This window comes from Poromitra crassiceps (assembly GCF_964638095.1).
Source record: "Poromitra crassiceps genome assembly, chromosome: 11".
In the NCBI taxonomy this organism is placed as follows: Eukaryota; Metazoa; Chordata; class Actinopteri; order Beryciformes; family Melamphaidae; genus Poromitra; species Poromitra crassiceps.
This window is the reverse complement of record NC_139643.1, coordinates 4170621-4195447: the sequence shown is the minus strand read 5'-3', so window position 1 is coordinate 4195447 and position 24827 is coordinate 4170621. Positions and strand designations below refer to the sequence as shown.

The following is a 24827-nucleotide window of genomic DNA, read 5'->3' as shown; positions in this document are numbered from 1 at the left end:
CCCTCCCTGTCCCTCTCCCTCCCTGTCCCCCTCCCTCCCTGTCCCTCTCCCTCCCTGTCCCTCTCCCTCCCTGTCCCTCTCCCTCCCTGCCTGTCTGTCTCCCTCCCTGTCCCTCGCTTTCCCTCCCTGTCCCCCTCCCTCCCTGTCCCTCTTCCTCCCTCCCTGTCCCTCTCCCTGCCTGTCTCTCTCTCTCCCTCCCTCCCTGCCCCCCCCCCCCTCTGTCTCTCTCTCTTTAGAGCAGTGGTTCCCAAATGGGGGTCCAGGGACCCCCAGGGGTCCTTGAGGGGGTTCCAGGGGGTCCCTAGCCAAAAGGGGGTTAATTTATTTTTGCTATAATTCCATTCATTTAAGTAACACAATGACTATTTTGGTCATGGGTTTTAAACACTTTCTGTAATAAAACATCTAAAAGCATCAATCTTATTATCATATAAGGGACCATGGGACAAAATCCTATCAAATGGGGGTCCGTGGTTTAATCTTTGTCAGTTTAGGGGTCCCTCATGTGAAAGAATTTGAGAACCACTGCTTTAGGGTGCTTTCTCACTGGCGCCCCGGTATCGTTCCCGAGCACACTTGTCCCCAAACTGACCCCAGTTTCAGAACATTTGACGAGTGTGAACGTTGTGTTCTGTTCCGTTCCGTGCCCGGGCGCGCAACAGGGAACCGTGACAGGATCCACTTGAAAAGTTGGTCTGGGGAGCGCTTTGGCTGCCTGGGCACGGAACACTTGCGAGTGTGACGTGTGTGACAACAAACGGGCGAGGATACACTGTAGGCATAGATGATGACGCAAGTGCACTCTGTTCCATTTCCGAGCGCGTCAGAAATGTTGTAATGTGAAAGCTGACCAGCGGGGGAGAGGGGAGGGGGCGGGGCAATCGTTCCCGGGTGCAGAACAGAACGGAACGAAAGCAATCGTTCCCAGTGAGAAAGCAGCCTTAAATAATGACATCCAGGTATAGGCCTAAAACACACAAAACTATACTGTTATGTATCTTTGTCCAATTGTAAGTGGGTATACTCAGGTCCTGGAGCCTTCCTAGAGAGAGAGAGAAAGAGTGTTTGTGTGTGAGTGTGTGTGTGTGTGTGTGTGTGTGTGTGTGTGTGTGTGTGTGTGTGTAGGCTTATCCGTACGACTTTGACGAGTTTGTCCTCCGACCGTTATTTTCTTTGCTGCTGCATTCAAACAACACAAGGTAAAACAGACATTTCCTCTTGCAGATTAGAATCACATGCGCAGACAAGTCTTTATTCATTTTCCACATAAAATCATGCATTCACCTCAAATCTGTTACTCTGCATACAAAAAACTTAGAATGGAGGAACTACAAAAAAATCTACATGGTTTAGTAGCCTGATGATAAAATTAATATAAAATAAAACAAGTATAGCAATCCATTATATAGCCTACCACTCTCACAATGTAAGCACAGTGCCCAACACAACAACATGGTCGATTTGAATACAAAAAAGCTGCATGTTTTTGGTGGGAATGTCTGTGATGAAGAAGTCCTTGTCTGCAGTCTCTTTGACAGTCTATGGTCCTGCACAGCAACAGATGAGCTCTGAAGTCATGATCACCACATGCAGTGGACGCAGTTTTTACACTGACTGGGAAGACCCTAAACCGTGGACCACAGGAGGGACAGCTGTCACCATGGAGGCTGAAAGTGGGATCTGAATAAACTAAGAAAATACCAGACCAGTAAATTATCCCAGTCTTATGGTAATAACTCACTGCTCCTAATGTCACCAAAACACTATAGGACTCTTGTTGTAACCCATGATGAACACTTCATTGAGCTTGACGCTTTGGAGGCTAACCAGTCCTGCACAAGGGAGACCATTGGTGGTTTGATTGATTCATTGATAGATTTTTATTAAAGTGTCATGCTGATTTTTATTAAAGTGTCATCATGCATTCCATAGTGCCTAGCCCTCATGGGCCAACAAGACACACATCAAATACAACAATAAAACAATAAGACAACGCATCAATGGTACAAATAAAAAATATCACAAATTGCAAGTAAACAACAGACTGCTCAAAGAACAAGACAAATCATTCCATCATTCTTTTTTAAAGAAAGTTCTGTCTTTGTTCCCATGCCTGACATATAAAACTTGCAGTCGGGAAGGTCCCTTTTTTTAAAAATAGCTGCAATTTCTCATAGTCATCCAAGTAAAAAAGTCAGCATAAATAGAGGACATTTGACTAAAGAACACTTGCATCATCATCATCAGTGCAATAGAGCAAAAAGTGAGTCTCATTTTCAATGTCATCTAAATCTCATAGTAAACAGAGTCTAGCTTCTTCAGGTGGAACATTCAACCTACCAGTCTCTGTTGCTAAGGGAAAGGTTCCAGAGCGTAACTGGGCACACAGAGATATTTTTCTTCTGTCCAAGTCAAACGTCACATAGGGCTCCACACCGTAACTGTTTATGTGACGATAGGTTCTTAGTTTTGGCTTATCCCATAAGTCAGCAGATAATTTATCCTTTAAAAAAATTATTGATAGTCTCTCGGGTATCACGTAATAACCTGTTAAGAAAAATAAATGACAAGTTAATATAATAATACATAAAAAAGGGATTTCAAATCATTTGGATGATCATGGGCGATGTCCCAAACAAAAATCTTCTTAATGAGTCTTTGGTCAGACATTCTCTTCTCACAAGTCTATTCCATAATCGAAGCATTTGACCTCTGTGTCTGATGCTTGGGGATTCCCAACCCATATAATGGCCAGAACTGGGGAATAGGGGGTGGCTCTTTGATGTACAGTGTTACAGCGTGTATGTTCATGGAAACCCCAAACATCAGAAGCATAGTCCAACACAGGACATACACATGAGTTATATAGTTGTGTGTAAGTATGGAACCCCAAGTTACCACAGTGTTTAACTTTGTTCAGTACAGAACCCAGTGCTCTGCTCGCTCATTGAGCTGAGACATTGACTCCCCCCTTAAAGGTCATGTGCTCATCCAGCATCAAGCCCAGTGGTCCACAGTGAAGGATAGAGGATCAGCAGGGGCGGAGCGACCCTATCAGCCCAGAGGGGGCGAAGATCTTAGGGGGGCCCGATCCATTTTTTTTTTTTTTTAAGGCCAGGCCAGGCCGCGAAGAAAAATGTGCCTTTTTTGCATGTTTGGATCGGTTTTAGCCATATTTAGTGGAATATCTCATTTTAAACACACCAATGTTATTGTCTATTGATTGAATTCCTCTCAGACTCACACCACTGACTTTATTAAATAAAGTCATTTTAAGTCACAACTGTAAAATAGCTGATAGCCCCTATATCCGAAAACACAATTTGTCACTCATTGAGCCAAGTAATATTATGTCCAAGAAAGACTACAGTGAAGCCACTTTACAGACAAGCTTGTTCTGAAGAAGAAAAATAAAAGCACAGGTTGCCAGCCGGGCCCGGTGGCCTGGCCTGCAAAAAAAAAAAAAAAAAAAAAAAAAGAATTTGATGGGCCCCCCTGATGAGTGGGCCCGTGGCGGCCGCACCCTCTGCCCCGGCGTACGCTCCGCTACTGAGGATCAGGGATGTCTTCAGTCACTGTCATTATTGTAAAACCATCATCCACTGTATGTGCTGATCATGACTTCAGTGCCCATCTGTTGCTGTATCCTGCAGCAGAGACATCATGCCACCTAGCGGTAGAAAAAGATAACTGCAGCAAACAACTTGAAATGCAAGAATGAGACTACATCTGAAACTTGGAAAATGGTACTGTAATTGCACATGACCTTCCTATATGCAGACACATTTTTGGTACTGAAGTTTTAAAAGTCCCCCCATATAAAGTAAAAAATAACTTTTTGTAAATATTAATTGCTGCAATTTTAACATTTGTCTTTATCCTTTTTTATGATAGAATTATTTTACATTAACATGTATTTTATTATTGTGTAAATGCAGTAAACAAAAATAAATCTATGCTGTGTGTTCCACATGTCTGAAGTTATTTCTCATTAAATTTCATCAAGCACAACTAGTCTAGTAGGAAGGAGGGGGTATCACGCACCCCCCGGAAATATACTTCTAATCAGCATTTCTAGATTGGAAAAATTGTGTAAAAAATGATGAGCTATTTTAAAAAGTTGTGAAAATGTCCCACATATCATTTTTATGCAAATTAGTACCACCATCACCAAAAAGTATATTTTCACTATAGCCTATTGAGCCAATATTGCAGGTGTCTAGACCCATGTTTTGAGGGTCAAGGATCATAATAAAACTATTCCTGAAATGGCCACATGTATCTGTGGCATGCTACTACGCAAATTAGTGCTGCCATTATGAAAATATACGTTTTTTGTTCATGTACTAAATACCTCAGTCCAACGTTCAACTCCTTCGCTGATGCCAACTGTGTATTTTGCTGGGTATTCAACCTCCAAAAAACACGCGAAGCGTGCAAAATTCCTAGATGTCATGAAGTCGTCATGCATTAGACTCTGGAGATGATGTGCCCTGCGTTTTTAAGCTACAAACCATTAGCTAGCAAGGCAGCAGCAAGTTTGCCTCTAGAAAACAAACAATAAAAAAAAAAATCTTGGGTGGGCCAGGGCAGGAAGTGGGTGGGCCTGTGCCTACCCAGGCCCACCCGTAGAAACGCCCCCGAGTTAATGGTGATTTGGTGGAAGCAGACATTAAGCCTGCATGCCCAAAAGAAAACAGAGTGTAGGTCCTGCAGCCCACAAATGCTGTCCAGCTACATGCATCCTTCATGTGTCATCATGTCTGATCATGGTCATTTTACACCCCTCACTAAAATCAAAGGAACTGCTACAGAAAAACTCCAACAGCTTCATACAATCTGGAATGATGGAATGAATACAATCACCAGTCGTATGCAATAAGTGTGTGAGCAGATCCCTACAACTCTCCCCGATGACCTGGAAAGTGTTGGGTATCACCGCAACTGTTATCAGCACTTTACAGGCAATCTTCATCTTCTGGTAGATGATACAGAACCAGAACCATCAACCTCACAGTGGCATTGCTCCCCCTGTAAATTGTCTTCAGGGGGTTCTGCTAGATTCATCTTTACACCAGAGTTTTAAAACAGGCTGGTACCTGGCAGGTCTTCAGTGAGGTGTTGATGTTGTGAAACAGGCTGGTACCTGGCAGGTCTTCAGTGAGGTGTTGATGTTTTGAAGCAGACTGGTACCTGGCAGGTCTTCAGTGAGGTGTTGATGTTTTGAAGCAGACTGGTACGTGGCAGGTCTTCAGTGAGGTGTTGATGTTTTGAAGCAGACTGGTACGTGGCAGGTCTTCAGTGAGGTGTTGAAAATGATAGTAAACACTTCAGGGCAGAGAGTGATAAGGAGTCAGTTCCAGCTGGTTTCCTTGTTTTCTGCTTCCTGAAAAGCCTGTTCACCTCTCCTTCCTGTATGTGGAGAGGTGACGGGAGAGGGACGGGGCCGCAGGCCGGCTAGGACCCCAAACTCCTGCTGGAATGTTGATGTTGGGGGGATGGGGGGGCGAGGCGGGGGAGGATTTGGTGGGGGGGGGGGGGGTCTGTCAGAGATGAGATGTGTCACAGTTGTTGGGGTTAAGGAGTGTTCTTCTTCTTTTATGTAGAATATTCACCCAGTGTACCAGGTGTAAGAGCGCTGTCCCTGGTTCTGATGGCTTGCTCTGACTTCACTATTTTCCCCATACAGTACAATAGCCTAAGCAACTCATTTAACTGTAAAATCCAACACATGTTGACATTTATTATGTATAATGGTGTGTGTGTGTGTGTGTGTGTGTGTGTGTGTGTGTGTGTGTGTGTGTGTGTGTGTGTGTGTGTGTGTGTGTGTGTGTGTGTGAAAAAGAGAAAAGCCAGCACTCCAAATGTCTTTTTTGTTGATTTATTTCCTCATGTACCTGGGCAGCAGCAACGAACGTTTCAGTCAAAGACCTTCCTCAGCGTTGAGGAAGGTCTTTGACTGAAACGTTCGTTGCTGCTGCCCAGGTACATGAGGAAATAAATCAACAAAAAAGACATTTGGAGTGCTGGCTTTTCTCTTTTTCATATCTCGTGCTTGCCCTGCACCCAGTGAGTTTTTAAATATTTTCGAGTGTGCTTGCAACCTGACTTTCTACTGTGTGTGTGTGTGCCCTGATTTCCCAATATGCTATGTGTCATGGATGTTAACGATGTAAAGAGGAAGGAAACCTGCCCATTACGATCAGTTCGTGTCTGTTTGTTGACCACAGAAGAGCCACTCAACAAGTTCTCCACTTCACGACGACGTCCTTCTCTTCTGTGGGACTCTTTTTCTTTTATATCTTAGTTTAGAGATGTATCAAACATTTGAAAGGTTGCATTTAACTGAATGTCATATTCTTTTGCAGGCCAAACCATGTTATTGGGTTAAGTTTTGTTCAAAGATATGGGTAATGATACAGTAAAGCTCTCATGTATCAGCTCTTGTTGGCCAATAAGTAACAAGAAATTGCAATGCAAAAGATGACTTGGAAGTCATTTACAACAGTAATAATAAATAATAATGGCTTTAATTTATATAGCACACTTTAAAATGTAAAACAAATCTCAAGGTGCTTTACAGTAGCTAAAAATAAAAATAAATAAATAAAAATAAAATAAAATAAAAACACAAGTTAAAAACAGCTAAAAGCTCCGAGCTAGTAAAAAGCAGAGCGGAACAGGTGGGTTTTAAGGTTTGTTTTAAAAACAGCGAGGGATTTAGAGGCCCGAACAGTTCCTGGGAGCTGGTTCCACAGGCGTGGCCCCAGAGTGGAGAAGGCTCGGTCACCCATTGTTGCCAGCTTGGTGCGGGGGACAACAAGTAGGTTGAGGGTGTCAGTGATTCTCAACCCTTTTCTCCTAATTTAGTCCACATACAGCAGACCCCAATTTGATTACATTTTGTCGCTTGGTTCCAAATCTGAAATCTGAAAATATGTTGTTACCTCCGCCAAGGTTCTGTTTTTGCGGCCGTCTGTTTGTTTGTCTGGCGTGAATCCGATCTGATTAGGTTCAATGGAGTGGGTGGGGCTACGGAAAATGGGCCCTATAGGAATGTTGTAGACTCTGGATTCGAGGGGTGGCTAGGGAGTTGTGGGTGGTGGGAGGCAGGGGGTGAGGGAAGGGGGCGAGGCTAGGTCCTAGAGAGTCGGGGTTCAAGGGGTGGGTAGGGGGAGTGGCTAGATGTATGTGGATGGAGAGGGCGTGATAAGCGAAGGGACGGGGCTACGGAAAAGGGGACGTAGGGATAGGAAGGTCGTAGTAGAGAGTCAGGGTTCGCGGGGTTGGGCAGGGGGAGTGGCTAGGGGGATGTGGGTGGTGGAGGATGCATGGTGAGGAAGGGGCGGGGCTAGGGAAAAGGGGCCTTAAGGCCACAACAGACTCGTCCGTCAGAGCCTCGCCCCGCCCTCCCCGTATGACGGCGGGTGGAAGCCGTCATGCGGGGAGGGGGGCGCCGTCGGCTGACGGGGGCTGCTCCAAAATGTAACTCAGCGGCGACGATACGTGCGTGACGTCAGCTGCACGAGAGTTGTGATTGGCCGTTGCCTTGGGCCTGTAACAGAGATCTCCGAGGTAGTCAGCGGAGACCTGATGTGATTGAGTCCTTACCGTCCTCATCGTCGTAAAGTTGCCTTCGAAACATGACGTTAGATTATAACGAACTAGTTGTGTGGCTTAGCCTTCCCAAATGTTTTTTAGAATTTAATACATAGAATTGGGAACATTACATTCAATTTAATTCAGACTGCCTGCACTCAATCGCCGCCATTTTCCCACTGAGCTTCCACAGGAGGAGGGAGGGTGGGAGGAGGGAGGGTGTAGTGACGTTCTAGCATGTAGGGCTCGCTGGCGCCGGCAGACGGCGAGACGGCTCCAATTCGAGGCGGACGGACGGGTCTGTTGTGGCCTTTAGCTAGGGACAGGAAGGTCCTATAGAGAGCTAGGGTTTGATGGGTGGGTAGGGGCAGTGGCTAGGTGTATATGGGTGGTGGGAGGACCCATTACATTTTGGTGCAGAACCGATCTGGGTCAAGGGAGGGGCTGGGGATAGGGAAAAGGGGCCGTAGCTAGGGATAGGAAGGTCATAGAGTCGGGATTCAAGGGGTGGCTAGGGCGATGTGGGTGGGGTGGTGAGGGAATGGGGTGAGGCTAGGGGCCGTAGCTAGGTATAGGAAGGTCCTAGAGAGTCAGGGTTTGAGGGGTGGGAGTAGCTATATACATGTGGGCGGTGGGACTGGGCTGTAGCTATATAGGAATAGGAATGTCATATAAAGTCGTCGTTCGAGGGGTGGATAGGGGGAGTGGCTCGGGGGATGTGAGTGGGTCAGGGTTCTGATAGCAGAATAGCAGACTGGAGTATTGGCCTTGGCGGAGGTCTACACTCCCCAAGTGCTCTTCTAGTTAGAATTCCATAATACGCAATGAAATCTACAAGGTTATTGGCGGATATCAGTTCAGTTGCTTGTGCCATATTTGGAATCTCTATTTGATATGCCATGTAACCATTGTGCTGCTGCAACTCAAAGCAATGAAGAATTTATCACATAGATATTTCTCACCAGTCCAAATTCAGCTTCCAAATTGTTGCATAAAATCCACTTTTTCTACATTTCTGCGTTTGGGCCAAGCAAGTTACAATACCAAGCCGGAAGTGCGGGGGGCATTAATGAGTAAACAGTGAGTAAACATTGAGTCGTATTTCCGGGTTGCTCCAGATGAATGATTTTCGGTTTTTCAAAGACAGAAAAGTGGATTTTATGCAACAATTTGGAAGTGGCAACTATATTTATTTAAAAGAAGAGGATGTTGGACATCGGATAGCGTCTTCACTTCAAGTTTCTGGCTCAGGTAAGGGTTCGTCTTTATACCTAGACGTGAGAGCGGCACGATTGTCTGATTGGAAATGCGTAGTGGGTTGCCGGGCGCTAATGCTCAGTATGAGCGAGAAGTGCCCGGCTAGCGGGGTAAATAGTAGCCAAACTTTGCACCCAGGTTGGAAATGTCACCCACCACTCGGAAACAAAAAAATACACGAATCTACCAGATTTTGGCGCTATAAGAACCCATTTTATGTTTTTTCCCATATGTGGCCCAACTGCTACTACAACCTACTACTACTACTACTACTACTACTATTACTACTGCTGCTACGACTGCTACACTCAAGCACTCAATGATGATGTCATTAGTGATGTCACTCAAGCAATTGAGATGTCATCAGTGATTGATGTCATCAATTCTACTGCTACAACTATTACCACCACCACCACTACTACTACTACTACTACTACTGCTGCTGCTGCTACTACTACCATTACTACTGCTACCACCACCACCACCACTACTATTACTACTGCTGCTGCTGCTGCTGCTACTACTACTGCCACCACTACTACTATTACTGCTACTACTACTACTATTACTGCTTCAATCATGAGAGGCCAGTTGGTAGGATTTAACGAACTTTATTTAGCAATCGGCATGCATGGCAAATACTTTGGCGCATGACTCCATTAGCCAGTGGCGCTGCTCTTGAGGCAAGAGGAGGGCATCTGCATAGGCTAGGAGATCCCCCCCCAGTGGGGGATCAGGAGTCACGACTCGTTGGTGGTGGACTGGGGAGGTGGGTGGGGCAAAACAACGCTTCGGAGGACGGCTCAGGTGAGATGGACTGCCGTGAAGCTGCTGCTGATATGATCGGCCAGAGAGAGAGAGGTGACGTAGAACCCTTGCTATATATATGAGAATTAACTGACGTCATATCTGACGTCATTACAGACGTCATACTAAGACTTTGACTGACCACGTCATACTAGAACTTGACTGACGTCAGGGGGTGATCGGATTAGATTATGCACGAATGGCCTTCAGCTTGAAATATGGTCTAGAGACCTCACTTCAATCATGAGAGGCCAGTTGGTAGGATTTAACTAACTTTATTTAGCAATCGGCATGCATGGCAAATACTTTGGCGCATGACTCCATTAGCCAGTGGCGCTGCTCTTGAGGCAAGAGGAGGGCATCTGCATAGGCTAGGAGATCCCCCAAAAGGAGGATCTGATTACCGGAGGTTAATTGAGATCTACGGGCACCGGTAGTTGATTGAACTTTTCTGGCCTTCGACCTTTTAGCGACTTACAGCTATTTGCGGCTGGCGCTCCCAACTCGGTCGGGCCTTCGATCTTGGTACATTAGTAATTGATTGTACTTTTCTGGCCTTCAACCTTTTTAACGACTTATGGCTACTTGCGGCTGGCGCTTCCCAACTCGGTCGGGCCTTCGATCTTGATCCCCCTACTTGCGTTGCGGCTGGCGCTTCCCAGCTGGGTCGGGCCTTGCGCGCCGCACGACTTGGCCCTCTGACTGACCCTGACTCTCTCTCTCGACTCTCTCTCTCCCCCAAAAATGATCCGGGAGATTTACTGCGCCTACTGGGCGCTGTGCTTTTCGGGGAGCCACCACCAACGAGACATTTTGGCACCGAGCCCGGGACACTGTTTGTTGCCATGCTCGCCGATTGAGGAAGGAGGGTTCTTTGGGCCACGGTATGGCCGCCTGCTCCGGGCGGGTGTAGCTGGAGAGCTGATGAAGACCAGCGGGAGCGTCCGCTTGAGGTGCTGGATGACTTAGGGGTTGGTGACTTAGTGACTTAGGGGTTCCCAACTTGGCCTGGGTGACTTAGTGATTTCCCGACTGGGCGCTGGACTTGGATGACTTAGGGGTTGGTGACTTAGTGACTTAGGGGTTCCCGACTTGGCCTGGGTGACTTAGTGATATCCCAACTTGGCGCTGGACTTGGATGACTTAGGGGTTGGTGACTTAGTGACTTAGGGGTTCCCAACTTGGCCTGGGTGACTTAGTCGGAGGGCACTCCTTGCACGGCGGCTGAGGTGGCCGCCCCGATCCCGAAGGAGTGGCTGGAGTAGTTCTTCATCGGGAGGTTGCCGTTCTGGAGCGTCCGCTTGAGGTACAGGATGAACCAGGATCTTGACGTGTGGTGACGAGGTGCGATGAGGAACAGGGGAGCCGGGGCCAGTCTGAGGCCTGAGCCTGATGTAGCGAGCCATGGGGAGTAGATTGTTTCCAGGAGTTAGGATGACTTAGGGGTTGGTGACTTAGTGACTTGGGGGTTGGTGACTTAGTGACTTAGGGGATGACTTAGGGGTTGGTGACTTAGTGACTTAGGGGATGACTTAGGGGTTGGTGACTTAGTGGCTTAGGGAATGACTTAGGGGTTGGTGACTTAGTGGCTTAGGGGATGACTTAGGGGTTGGTGACTTAGTGGCTTAGGGGATGACTTAGGGGTTGGTGACTTGGTGGCTTAGGGGATGGCTTAGGGGTTGGTGACTTAGTGGCTTAGGGGATGACTTAGGGGTTGGTGACTTAGTGGCTTAGGGGTTCCCAGCTTGGCCTCGGTGACTTAGTGACTTCCCGACTTGGCGCTGGACTTGGATGACTTAGGGTTGGTGACTTAGTGGCTTAGGGGATGACTTAGGGGTTGGTGACTTAGTGGCTTAGGGGATGACTTAGGGGTTGGTGACTTGGTGGCTTAGGGGATGGCTTAGGGGTTGGTGACTTAGTGGCTTAGGGGATGACTTAGGGGTTGGTGACTTGGTGGCTTAGGGGATGGCTTAGGGGTTGGTGACTTAGTGGCTTAGGGGATGACTTAGGGGTTGGTTACTTAGTGGCTTAGGGGATGACTTAGGGGTTGGTGACTTGGTGGCCTAGGGGATGGCTTAGGGGTTGGTGACTTAGTGGCTTAGGGGTTCCCAGCTTGGCCTCGGTGACTTAGTGACTTCCCGACTTGGCGCTGGACTTGGATGACTTGTGGCCTGGGTGACTTAATGACTTGACTTGGCGCTGGACTTGGATTACTTAGTGGTTTGTCTGGAGAACCGAATTGTGCGATGAGGAGTCCAGAATCCGAATCCGGAGCAGTCATCACATGATGAGATTGATGAGCTGAAAATAAATATGACACATGGACAGGATCGCTAGGTGGAGAGGCAGACATGATTCACCCGATGCGAGATTCTTATAATAGTAGCTTCAACACTTTTTTTTTTTTTTAACCCTTTCAAGGACAAATTATTTCAAGATTACATGCCAATAATTCATGGGAATGCAAGCATTATTATTGTGCTTGCAGATAGGCAAGCACAATCTTAGAATCTCATACTTCTTTATTATTGTGCTTGCAGATAGGCAAGCACAATCTTAGAATCTCTCATACTTAATATCCAAAAGTTTGGTTCGCCATTTCTCCTACAGTTTTCACACTACACAGACATGGGAGACATCAAAACGTGCGGCTCATTGAGGAATCGTGTGCATTTGGATTGCTAAGGGTTTCGTTCGCCGGTTTTCGCGATATTGGCGTTAACGTACGATTTTTTTTCCCATTCACTTGAATGGGGTTTCGAAATCGTTGGCATTAAATTAGCTCTAGCTCAGACACCGTATGACCTGCTATTACCAAACTTTGTAGGTAGGTTTACAGAGTCACCTTTTACTCTGTGCGGGAAAATTCCACTATTTGACCAGAAGGTGGCGCTATAACAGCCGTCCTTACGTTTTGGTCCATAACTTTTGAACCGTAAGGGCTACATTCAAAATTATTTTTTCCCTGGATTCCTTGGGTCATTCCGCATCTGCTGATATAGGCCCCGCCCATTTCCGTCTAACTAGATTTCCCGCCATTTTGAATTTTGTCGAAAAGCGTTTTTTCGCTATTTCTCCTTCAAATTTTGCCCGATCTTCACCAAACCACATCACAGAGCGTGTGTGGACTGTCCCGCACAAAACTTATTTTGCGTATTTTTGAAACTCCGCACCGTTGCGATATAATCGACTTCCAAAGTTCTGTGGGTGGGGCCTATTTCACAAGGATCGTCCGATGCGAACCAAACTTGGTCCAGGTGTGGAAGGATGTACTCTGAGCCTATAGGAGAAATATTTTGTCATTTCGCCTCTAGGGGGCGCTATAACAGCCATCCTTACGTGTTGGTCCATAACTTTTGAACCGTAAGGGCTACATTCAAAATTCTTGTTTCCCTGGATTCCTTGGGTCATTCCGCATCTGCTAAAATAGGCCCCGCCCATTTCGGTCTAACTAGATTTTCCGCCATTTTGAATTTTGTCGAAAAGCGTTTTTTCGCTATTTCTCCTTCAAATTTTGCCCGATCTTCACCAAACCACATCACAGAGTGTGTGTGGACTGTCCCGCACAAAACTTATTTTGCGTATTTTTGAAATTCCGCACCGTTGCGATATAATCGACCTCCAAAGTTCTGTGGGTGGGGCCTATTTCACAAAGATCGTCCGATGCTAACCAAACTTGGTACAGGTGTGGACGGATGTACTCTGAGCCTATAGGACAAATATTGTGTCATTTCGCCTCTAGGGGGCGCTATAGCAGCATAATAATGAGCCGAAAACACCATAGCATCCAGTTAATACACCCTTGCAACGGCCTAAACACGTCCTAGCTACACATTGCCGATTGGGGCTGTATTGATACTGGATGGGAGGGCGGGGTCTAAGGCAGGGGCGGTGCAAAGGGGGCGGAGCGTCACGCGGGAGCAAGCACAATCAAATTTGCTTCAGCAAATTTAGCCCGTTCTAGTCTTTATTCTGTTTTCTTCTGGTCAAAAGTTGTGTTCGCCATTTCTCCTACAGTTTTCACACTACAGACATGAGAGACATCAAAACGTGCGGCTCATTGAGGAATCGTGTGCATTTGGATTGCTAAGGGTTTCGTTCGCCGGTTTTCGCGATATTGGCGTTAACGTACGATTTTTTTTCCCATTCACTTGAATGGGGTTTCGAAATCGTTGGCATTAAATTAGCTCTAGCTCAGACACCGTATGACCTGCTATTACCAAACTTTGTAGGTAGGTTTACAGAGTCACCTTTTACTCTGTGCGGCAAAATTTTAGTATTTGACCAGATGGTGGCGCTATAACAGCCGTCCTTACGTTTTGGTCCATAACTTTTGAACCGTAAGGGCTACATTCAAAATGATTTTTTCCCTGGATTCCTTGGGTCATTCCGCATCTGCTGATATAGGCCCCGCCCATTTCCGTCTAACTAGATTTTCCGCCATTTTGAATTTTGTCGAAAAGCGTTTTTTCGCTATTTCTCCTTCAAATTTGGCCCGATCTTCACCAAACCACATCACAGAGCGTGTGTGGACTGTCCCGCACAAAACTTATTTTGCATATTTTTGAAATTCCGCACCGTTGCGATATAATCGACTTCCAAATTTCTGTGGGTGGGGCCTATTTCACAAAGATCGTCAGATGCGAACCAAACTTGGTCCAGGTGTGGAAGGATGTACTCTGAGCCTATAGGAGAAATATTTTGTCATTTCGCCTCTAGGGGGCGCTATAGCAGCATTCAGAACCTGTACCTTCTAAATTGGTTTATTTTGAAGGGCGACAGGAAGTGCTGATTAATAGGAATTATGGCCAGCCTTCCTTCTTGTATTGACACTTGACACTTCTGAGCTGATTTCAGAAAAGAAAGTGTCATTTGGCCTGTAGGGGGCGGGGGTGGGTGGGGCCTACTTCACAAAAACCGCCATAACTCTGGACCACATTGTCCGATCCGAACCAAACTTGGTCCAGGTATGCACATATGTACTCTGAGCTGATAAAAATAAAATTGTGTCATTTCGCCTATAGGGGGCGCTATAGCAGCATTCAGTAGCTGTATCTCACAAACCGTAAGAGCGACTGTTCCCAAATTGTGTACATAGGTTCATAGAGTACTCTTCTACTCTGGCCTAAACAATTATACCGATTGACCTCACGGTGGCGCTATAGCTGCCCTCTTTACGTTTTGGTTTGTAAGTTTGGAACCATAGCTTCTACGATCAAAATTCTTTCTGCCCTGGTTTCCTTGGCTCCTCCCGCTTGTACTCACAAAGGCCCGCCCATTTCCCGCCCACAACTACTTAGTACACCCTAGCAACGATCTACGAATGCCCTATACCGATGAGCCGAAAACACCATAGCATCCAGTTAATACACCCTTGCAACGGCCTAAACACGTCCTAGCTACACATTGCCGATTGGGGCTGTATTGATACTGGATGGGAGGCCGGGGTCTAAGGCAGGGGCGGTGCAAGGGGGGCGGAGCGTCACGGGGGAGCAAGCACAATCAAATTTGCTTCAGCAAATTTAGCCTGTTCTAGTTAGTAGCTATTGCATGAAAAAGATACGGTGACGGCCGGTGATGATGTCATCAGATAGCGACCATCTTTTTTCCCAACAAACACCTGTTTGCTACGGACTGCTCATAGCCTTGCTGGCGCAGCTGAGGCCAGACCATGGGGAAGTCTGGGCAGATTCACGGTGGTTGACGGGACCCGGCCTGCAGCACTGATGCGGGAGTGCCATATCGTCTCGGACGCTCTGGGCAGACCAAGAGATCCATGGGGCAAACTGTTCATTCTGGCACAACCCTAGAGCTGAAATGAAATGCTTAATGCATGAGATATAAAGAAACTGGTTAACAACGAATAAAATAGTTTCGCCCCCTTGCAAATGCACCATATACTGCTAGTTTGCAACTCGCAGTGATATGTTATGGTTGGTTATATGGTTATATAGCGGTGGGTTTCGCAGCCTCTTGTTACATGACTAGCATGTCACTGTATTAACTGTTTTAGCTTTTGGTATTATTTATGGTCAACAGGAACGCCAGAGGCGTTTTACCTTGAAATTCGTTAACAGGAAGTGGTGAGTTAGGACTGGGTAGCTTGACGCGGAAAAACGTGAAATGAGACAGCCAGCGTGAATGTAAACGAAGACGCTGTTACTGTCAGAGTGGTGATGAACAACACGGCCTCAATGCAAACGTTTCAAGCTTTGCTGTTAAGAAAAATGATGATGATCTGTCAACATCCCCTGGGCCGTCTGACTTCGGTCTTAAGGTTATGACACTCAAACTGATGCCCAGACGTGCTCCATGAGCCAAGTTTTTTTTTTTTTTTTTTTGATGATCTCAACAACATGCTGACAGAATTATGGATGAAATATACAATGTGCGGTGATAACGTCACCGTCATCAGGCAGCGACGTGACATCTTTTACTCACGCAACCTCCCGTTTATTTACGGTTAAAGTAAAGACTTAACTGCCCGGTGAGAGGGATCCGCGCCTGCCGTGCAACTGACCACAAGCGACGTGGAATGGAACGGCCTGTGATGCCTGCTTGGAGGAGCCTGGGTGCGGACGCAGCTGAACACCCGGGACAGGATGGCTGCTGAGCTGTGGCGCGGCCCGTCGCAGTGGCGCGTCCCGTGCCTTCTCGTCGTGGCATACGTCGGCGGCCTGTGGCACGGCCGCTTCGCCGGAACAGGGTATCGTTGTTTAAGCTGTCGTCTGTCCATGGACTGCTCTGGCTCGGGATCCGACATGCCAGGAGTGGGGTGGGGAAGCGTTGAGAGATTATCCACGGGTAAAGAGGACTTGGGGGTGCTGATTCGGTCTGCAGATGTGGTGCAAAACAGCCGCAAAACAACGCTTAGGAGGACGGCTCAGGGGAGATGGACTGCTGTGAAGCTGCTGCTGCTATGATCGGCCAGAGAGAGAGAGGTGACGTAGAACCCTTGCTATATATATGAGAATTAACTGACGTCATATCTGACGGATCTAAAAAAAATAAATACAAAAATACCCTGCTGATATTACTATCTTTCAAAGGCTGTGGCGGGCTCATTTTTTAAGTTAGCATGATGTTACTTATACCATAAAACTAGAAGATCCCAGAAATTCATTGGTATCAACCCTGTCAAGCCCCTCCATCCACCTCTATAGGCCAATGATTCTCAATCCTTTTCATATCAGGGACACCTAAATTTGTCTTCAGGACCCAAATATGAGAACATGTTTGTGTTGTATTGTTTGATGTGATTTTGTCCAGAAATTCATGACTATCTGTACTTCAAGATTCAAGATTCAAGATTTTTATTGTCACTCCATGGTACAAGTATCACGTGTGAAATTCTTGTGCTGTGGACTCCGTTTACAACATAGTACAAATATAACAGGGCATATGAGTGCAAAAACAACAAGAGACACATCAAGCAATAAGGCAGTATAGTGATAAGACAAGTCAGAGACAGTGGCATATTCACTGCACATAGGTGCACATGTCGTGTGCATACTTTAGACGTGCTTAAACATTTTAAATTCTGCGTATTTGACATACAGGTGCAAATAACATATTCCTTATTAAACATACAATTAAACTCGGCATTTTAAATTCGGCGTATTTGACATACAGGTGCAAATAGCATATTCCTTATTAAACATACAATTAAACGTTAGACATACGTAATGGTAGCAGCTACAGTACGGTACAGTGCGGCTACTACACTTGTGTATGTTAAGGAGTCTCGTGGCCTGCGGGAAGAAACTGTTCCTCAAGCGATTTGTGCGTAGGTAGATGACAGTGAAACTATGATCAATATCATATTTTTTCTATGTTCTCCAATTGTGTTAACTATTAACTACTACTAACTTAACTACTTTATTTAGAATTGACATCACAACATACGTTTTCTTGCATTTCACTTTTGGTTATCCGTTTGTATAAGCACACAAATTGAATCATGAAACCACAATGGTTTAAGCAAGTGTACTCAAACTTTTGACTGAGTAAGGGCTAACTTAGGTTCTGGCCAAGGGACAACAGTTGGAAATTAGCCATCTGGCTAACACTGTCACATTGACAGTGATGTTATGTGCACTGTAGTGCGAAAGCATGTGGACTAAGCACAAGGCCAAACCACATGATGTGTGGCACTAAAAATCATTTCACAAGGTTGGCAGGTCTGCTGTAGCAAGAGTGAGCAAATTTATGTCAGAACACTATGGTAATTGTACAGGGAAGAGGAAATGTCACAATAAAAAAAAAAGACAGTGAAATATCCTCAAGATTCAAGATTCAAGATTCAAGATTTTTATTGTCACTCCATGGTACAAGTATCACGTGTGAAATTCTTGTGCTGTGGACTCCGTTTACGACATAGTACAAATATGACAAGGCATATGCGTGCATAAGCAATAAGCAACAAGGCAATAAGCAATAAGCAATAGGCAATAAGCAATAGGCAACAATAAGCAATACTAAGCAGCAATAGGCAATAAGGCAGTATAGTGATAAGACAAGTCCGAGACAGTGGCATATTCACTGCACATAGGTGCACATGTCATGTGCATACGTTAGACGTGCTCAAACATTTTAAATTCGACGTATTTGACATACAGGTGCAAATAGCATGTACCTTATTAAACATACAATTAAACATTAGGCATACGTAATGGTAGCAGCTGCAGTACGGTACGGTATGGTACGACTACTACACTATTTGTGTATGTTAACACATTGAGTGCCAGCGACGCCATATGGCGTCATTAGAAATTTACCGTAGGCTGCCAGCGACGCCAAATTGCGTCAATAACTCGAAATTGTTTTTTTGACGGGGGGGTGTCGATCTATGCTTCTTACATCGCCTCTTACAATATGAGAGCTATTGAATGTGTCTAACCTATTTTACAGAACCCTTAGGTGGCGACAGCGCACTCCAGATGAGAGAAAGTGGAGTTAAACACACAGAAGAAGTCGTTGGGGAAAAGGAAATCGCATCGCATCCGTCCGTATGCAGCTGCTTCATTGAAGCATAACGTTAGCTGTGCCCCTGCAGCAGCCAATCTGCTGTCACAATTGAGCACCTCCGTGTCCGCTGCAACAGCCCATTCGCATGATCAGCCGTGGAGTTGTTATTATTCTCAACTGGAACGCGGCTGTAAAAAAGCTGGATGTAGCGGACTTTTCAGTGCTGAGCACACGCAGAGCAAACGCACTCACAGCAGAGCCGAGCAGAGCAGAGAGACACTCCTCCCACAACGGGGGGGGGGGGGATGAGGAGGGGGGGAGGTGGGGCACGCAGGACACTACAGCATACAACAGACCCAGGCACTGCAGCAGGCTCGATGCACAGAGAGCAAACAAGCTAGAATAGGCTATCTGATGCCCACCAGCCGTAAATCAAGACCAGCATGAAGGTGTAGGGTCTGCGCACGCAGGGGCCAGCGCTGCTGGTTGCAGCTAAAAAGTATTATTTGGCCAAACAAAATTCCTTTGTTTTCACTCTTTTATTGAAGGAAATTATTTTTGAGGTGTCATTACATCAGAAAATATTAGCAATGAGTCAATGATGTGCTTGAAATGCTTCCTTTCACAAAAGGCTGAATATCTCAGGTTTCTAGAAAAAAATGGCTGTTTTTGGTCTAATCAAGCTATCTTCTCCGGCTCATAACTAAAGAACGGAAAATGGGATCAATAAACTTTTTTTTGCAGGTGATAGAAGAGAGTCTCATCGTTATTTGTGCGTGTTCAGTGTTTACATAGAAATTATATGACTGTTTTAAAATGCATTGCGGCCTATGTGGCACAGTACAGCACCTTTTGCCCAAGGGCCGTGGCACTCAAAGTGTTAACTCATTCACCGCCAGTTTAGGACTGCCAATATTTAGCACAGGCCAAAGATTTTCATAATTGTTGGTCATCTTTCAAGACCCACAGTAAATTATCTATTAGCACCAGAGTGATTTGCAATACCTCAAAATGAAGATGTACGTCTCTGGGTTCACCAGGAAAAAAAAAGTGAGCTTTTAGCATGTTCTGTACTCTACTTATAGCCATTTATATACACCCTGTTTTCCCCCAAAATGTCTCTCTGAGAAAAGAAATTGCAGAAAATGGCATTTATGTATTTATGCACACAATCTCATGCAGAACTCGCTCTCAATTATTTTATTTTGAACTGTATTGACATCAGACATGTAAATATTATTTGTTAGGACACAAATGACAAAATATATATATATATATATATATATATACACATGAAGTGCTTTTTTTTTTTACATTCAACAATACAGTTTACTCGGTGTGAGTGAGTGTGCAGACAGACAGACAGACAGACAGACAGACAGACAGACAGACAGACAGACAGACAGACAGACAGACAGACAGACAGACACACACACACACACACACACACACACACACACACACACACACACACACACACACACACACACACACGATCCCCCTTTTAGATTTCTAACCCAACATAGGATAAGCAATAACCACGCCCTGTGGCGCTGCCCACATGGAAAGAACCTATATGTACCCTATATGTTTTGATATAGGGCCACATATAGTTTCCCCATATATGGTGCATACATAAAATTGGCCGTTTTCCTATATTATATGTACATATATGTACCTATATGTACATATAGGTACCTATATGTATAGGTACATATATGTACCTATACATGTACCTATATAGGTACATATATGTACCTATATGTATAGGTACATATATGTACCTATATGTACATATAATATAGGAAATCGGCCAATTTTATGTATGCACCATATATGGGAAACCTATATGTACCTATATGTACATATAATATAGGAAAATGGCAAATTTTATGTATGCAACATATAGTATAGGTGCATATATGACATATAAGTATATATATAAACCTACATGCAAAGAAACCTATATGTTACCTATACAGTATATCACCTATATACATTACTAAAATCCATAGCTACATACATAAATTTAAAACACAAAATGTAGAAACTTTTGAACATGATTTATTAACAACAGATATACCGTACATAAGGTGACAACAGTGTTAGTGCTTAACAAACCTCCCTTAACAGAGGGGACGTGTGTGTTGCCCAAACCAACCAAGCCCGAGCCCTACCCAAGCCCAAACTCAAATACAATTTTTCTATTTTTTCGCTGATCTTCTGAGCTCTGTGAGCTTACTGTGGATTGCTGTGCCAATCTGCCCTCGGGTGGCTGCCAGCCACTTCTTCAGTGTAGCATCTACAGAGAAGACAAAGATAATGAGAAGACAGTACTGTCCCAAGCCAAGTCACAGCCTCCTAATCTACATGAGCTGCCCTATGAGTTTGGCCCTGATACCAAGATTTGAAGTGTTTGTCATGTACAACTCATTATTACAATTATTGAGATTATTTAAAAAGTCATCTAATAATAATGATATAGTGCTTCATCAGGAACCCAAAGTGCTAACAATGGTAAATGGACAGTCCAGGACTGCACTTTTCTGCACCCAACGGTACCCAAAGAGCTTTACAATGGCCTCTCATGAACCCGTTCACACACACATTCATACACCACCAGCCAGCTGCCATGCTTTATTAGAAGACCAAGATATGCATTACAACATGAAGTATAGACAAGATATTATGGCACAAACTAGGGATGCACCGATATGAAAATTTTGGCCGATGCCGATAACCGATATTAACATTGCTGTTATGGCCGATAACCGATATTTACCGATGACGATATGATCTGTATAAAACCACATTTTTATGATCATCACATTTTGTACATACTGAAAAACACATGTTAACACTGAATTTGAAAAAGTTATGCATTTCTTTATTTGCAAAGCCTTTGGAAAAGCCCATAAATCATAGATTTACTGCATTATTTCATATCAATGTGAAGAATTTGGATGATAATGATAACCGATATTAACATTGCAACATCTGACCGATACCGATATGACCGATATGTTAAAAAATGACCAACATCGGCTGATACCGATATGATTGCCGATATATCGTGCATCCCTAGCACAAACACAAAACAATGAGTATTAAGGGAGGGGTGAATATGAGTGTTTTTTAACAGTGACACCAATTTGTGTCATGGTGTTATTTACAACACTACATGTTCTACAAAAGAGGACTACACACTTAACAGAGAAATATTAGCCCAGAGATGTGGATCTACTAGAAGAGCGCTGTGAGTAAGAAGTGGGGAAGCGATGAATTAGAATTATAAGTGCCAAGCAAATACCAATAATGGGTGTCCTACCTGATGCCGTCTCCTGATGGCTAATACAAGGATGATAATAAACATTGATACAAGGATGATTTTAAGTAGTCAACATATTGAATCTCTAAACTTCTGTTTTCCCTTCTCACTTCATAAGCATTTACTCACCGATAATGGCTGAGTTTCCCAACAAAGAAGCTTCTTAAGAGTTAAGAAGCTTCTTAAGGAGTTAAGAAGCTTCTTAAGGAGTTAAGAAGGCTCCAAAGAAGTGTTTCCCAAACGCCTTCTTAACAGTCGAGAAAAATAAAAAAAATAGAAGGCTCTTAAGAAGCATCTTAACTGGAGCGGCTCACTTGATGGCACTCTGAGCCCAGCAGTGGGCCACGACTCAGTGGTTGAGAAACACTGTTAACACCTAATCATGGTCATGTTAAACTTTATTAAACATTATTTATTTCAGACATGGACTGCAGTTCAAATTGCTTTATATACACAGCATACAACAAAACAGAGAAACACTACAGAATTTAAGCGACCTTGGGTTCTGTGAAAGGTGCTATATAAATCCACAACATTATAAAAAGAATCCATTCTGATTAGAGAAATATAGCCTACGGTAAAACATTTTAAACACAAGTAACCATACATACAGGGGAGATTTTCAAGTGTTCCCCAATTTTAAACACTAAAGGGTGCATGAAAGAAAGGAAAAAGGGAAAAACACAAGAGGAACAGTGGACACAAGTATCTCCTTTTGCCTGATGCGGCTGGATCTGCCAGTGTTTTGTCATTAAGAAGGTGTTAAGAAGGCTCCAGACCCTTCTTACAAAACCTTCTTAACGAAAGATCATCTTAGCGCTAAGAAGCTTTTGGGAAACGCAGCCTTCTTAACGGAGGATAATTGGAAGATAATTTTAGGCTAAGAAGCAATCGGGAAACGCGTTGGCTTCGTTGGCTTCTTACGGGAGCCTTAAGAAGGGTCAAAGAAGCTTCTTAGCGCTAAGAAGCTTTTGGGAAACGCATGCCTTCGTAAAGAAGCAATTGGGAAACGCGTTTGCTTCTTAAGGGGGCCTTAAGAAGGGTTGAATTAGCTTCTTAGCGCAAAGAAGCTTTTGGGAAACCCAGCCAATGCTGTTCTTTTTAGTTTGGTCCAGGGCGACCAGCTGCTCCATATCACCTCTGGTTGGCTTCCCACCTTAAAGTAATATTTCAAAATTATAACAAAAGGTGGGTCAAATGAGATGTTGGTATGGCAGCAAATTATGTTCACATACTAATACATAGTTCATCACTTCAATTAGGTAGAGCAGTGGTTGTCCTGGGACACATGAGGTAACTAGAAAAGGGTTCCAAATAGACCGTTCAGACCTGCAAACTCTGGAGTACTGAAAAAGCTGACCACGTACAAAACCCTATTCACTTCAACTACCATGATTGACCTAAAAGGGCAGCCAAAAGGTGACAAGCAGGCATAGAGAGTTATGTGATACATGACATTAGAGTTTGAAAACCACTTGGGTTAGAGTGTGGGGCGATTATAAAGAAACATTACCCGCATCTACAGCAACAAACACAACACACCCTTAGGAACATATGGGTAAAGGACTGCGGTTGAAAATTAGCATTCCAGTTTAAGGCCCATTCAGCAATATTTTTGTGTTAAAATAGCTCTAAAACAGCTCTATATTCTCTTAGGAAACACTATTGTATGGTGTCTGGTCATATGCGCTAGTTCCACAATTCCGTGCATTGGCTGCAATCAGCCCTGATTCAAAATCAACCTACAACTGACCGCCGATGTATTTCTGCCTAAACGTCAGTATGTGAGGAATTGGGATAACAAAACCTTAACTTAAACAAGCGAATTCGCCACACCGCTGAAAGTGCCTTTAAATTCTAGTGTATTTACTTTGTGCATTGTACCAGGGATAGACTCCTGCGTAAGCTGGCTGATACAGACAATAGGCCAATTCCGACCACTTCTCTCTTCATCAGTTTCTCTTGTGCATTAAAACACTGTCCTTTCAAAATAAACAAATGGAAAGAAAATCTTTACTGGCATTGACAAGTTAAGGGATAAATAATTGACCGGCACTGCCTTCGGAACCGTGAGGCAAAGCCGAGGGGTTTTGTAACGCAATGGAGATCAATTATTTTGCGATAATGACCAAGTATCCATAGGTTTTCCCGCCTATTACATGGCTAATTTGCCAACAACAAAAGTTCTCAGCAACAAACTTCAAGAGCCAAGAAAAAACGTTAAGGAATCTATTTCCAAGCAACAGAGAAATGCGTTTGGAACGCTCACTAGTTTTGCTGGCCTGAAACAAACTTTTCAGTGTTTAGAATGTTCGCCTCTCCCTTGACAGAGGTCCGTTATTGTCCACAGAGGTTCGTTATGGAGAAATAACAGGCCTGTATAAAGTGCGATTGACCAATTACAAACAAGTATTTCAGAGTGCCATGTAAAAATTCTGTATAATATGACTGACTGTTTAGTGACAGAACAGATTAAGAACATGTTTTGTACCGTTCAGGTTGCTCTTAAGCAGAGTCTGCAGGTCAAAGGTGCCGAGGAGGAGGTTCCGCACCATGGCGGTAGCCGTGGGGGAATGCTGGGCAGCGTTCCAAGCCTCTTTGCTGCAGAATACATCCGAGCACTTCATAACTTCGATCTGAAAGATTATTTTACATCACATTTGTTGTAGTAGATTCTTTGTGTCTTTACTTACAAGGCAAAGGTGTGATATAATATTCTACTATGTCCGAGATGAAAGAACAATCCAATGATCACAATTATTTTAATGGCAAATTAGATGACAATTCGTATTGATACTTAATGGTTAGCTTACCAATAGTTAATAAGCGTTTATGTATTAATGCAGAATAATCGCTCTAGGTCATGCTC

General features: G+C 44.4%; 1 pseudogene across 1 annotated transcript in view; it reads right to left on the bottom strand.

The window, feature by feature from the left end:
* LOC310785731 (major histocompatibility complex class I-related gene protein-like) overlaps positions 1-24585 on the bottom strand; it is a 161932-nt pseudogene extending 137347 nt beyond the window's left edge. Inside the window, exons 1-3 of the transcript in view lie at positions 24450-24585; positions 23472-23477; positions 20873-20932 (exon numbers count right to left, since the gene is read on the bottom strand). The product of the transcript in view is annotated as a major histocompatibility complex class I-related gene protein-like (transcript). The remainder of the gene's footprint in view (positions 1-20872; positions 20933-23471; positions 23478-24449) is intronic.
* Positions 24586-24827: the final 242 nt, after the last annotated feature.